The following is a 1,465-nucleotide window of genomic DNA, read 5'->3' as shown; positions in this document are numbered from 1 at the left end:
GCTCAAAAACAACAATGGAGGGACCAACAGTTACTACAGTTAGAAACAGGAACTTAACTGACCCTTCATAGAAATTCAGATTCAATGAATTGGCAGAAATCTTGTTGAAGACAACGAGAATGGGAGTGAAGCAGGAGTGGGAGTCATTCTGAATGGGAGCGGGATGGGAGTGGGAGTAATTTCACCAGGAGTGGGACGGGACAGGATCTAGATTTCTACTCTGGCCTGGGACACAATGATTTTCTGTGGGAGTGGGACGGGACAGGAGTGAAAATCCACTCCGGCGTCAGTCTCTACTGCCCCGTTCCGACTTCCTCGGAGCTCGAGGAAAGCATGCGAGATATTATTAATAAATTCATAGGAGCAAAACATGCAGAAATGAACGACAAATTTATATGACAAATTAAAAAAAATCCCCATCAGCATCTAACATATGTGCAGCTTCTGCCCAAATGTTTTCTTTTTGCCAACTCCATTAACAGAACTAGTTCCTCTTTGATATCTAGCTACTCTAGATCTATCTCTGTGACTGTGATATCTAGCACACGCGCCATTGTTGCTTTGGAAGATAAACACTCCCGCCGCGGAAGTTCTCGTGACCATCCACCAAAGTTCTCACGAGTTCTCAAATAGCCCCCCCCCCCTGGATTATAGAGCAGATTGATGGACGAAAAAAATATTTTTCTATTTCTATCATAAATGTAAAGTTTTTTATAGTTTTGGTATAACTGCTGTTCTGAAAGCATGTTTGACAGACTCTATACTCCAGTTTACAATTAATTGATTACTAAATTAGTTGACAATTATTTCAATAATCGATTCATGGTTTCAAAGTTGTGTAGTTTAATATGGCTAACTGACCAAGCTAAAACAGGCTAACCTGTTAGCTAATGATCCCACCATGCTGGTATCTGTATCGGCCGATACTCGCAGCACAAACATCGGAATCACATGGGGACAAAAAATGGTATCAGAACATCTCTACTTATGAAACATGACGAAGTTGCTTGAACAAACCGAATAACTGATTCATTTTGGCTGAAATATTGAACAATTATCAAGCATCCGGAACAGTTATAGTCATTAAAGTTCTCTAAAATAAAAACCTAAAGTGACAGCTCTACACCACCGACGTGCGCCTGCTCTCAGGGTCCCAGCTGAAACAAACTGTCATTCATTAGTTCCTCCTGACATTACAGAAAGAGCAAATGGACTAATTATAAAACAGAAAGATAAAAGTGACCAAATTTTTTATTATGAGACACCTCCATGATTCCATTCGTGGTGTTTTAACTTTTAAGATCTCTGGAAAATTGATTCAAGATATTTTGCAACCGATTATCTTCTTTTTTTCTAGACCCTTAAACTGTTTCTCATTATAGTTAGAAACCTGATTATATAAATCAAGATTTATTTTGTGTTCCTTTGTGTTTATCAAACAGTTTCTCCCTTTGTAATTGTTTTA

At 38.6% G+C, this 1,465-nt stretch overlaps 1 protein-coding gene across 3 annotated transcripts in view; it reads right to left on the bottom strand.

The window, feature by feature from the left end:
- The window catches only part of rif1 (replication timing regulatory factor 1), a 36,871-nt gene that overhangs the window by 33,718 nt on the left and 1,688 nt on the right, over nucleotides 1-1,465 (bottom strand). The window lies entirely within an intron of this gene.

The sequence above is a fragment of the Cyprinodon variegatus genome, unplaced genomic scaffold, assembly GCF_000732505.1.
Source record: "Cyprinodon variegatus isolate N-32 unplaced genomic scaffold, C_variegatus-1.0 Scaffold796, whole genome shotgun sequence".
In the NCBI taxonomy this organism is placed as follows: domain Eukaryota; kingdom Metazoa; phylum Chordata; class Actinopteri; order Cyprinodontiformes; family Cyprinodontidae; genus Cyprinodon; species Cyprinodon variegatus.
This window is presented reverse-complemented; position numbering and strand designations above follow the sequence as displayed.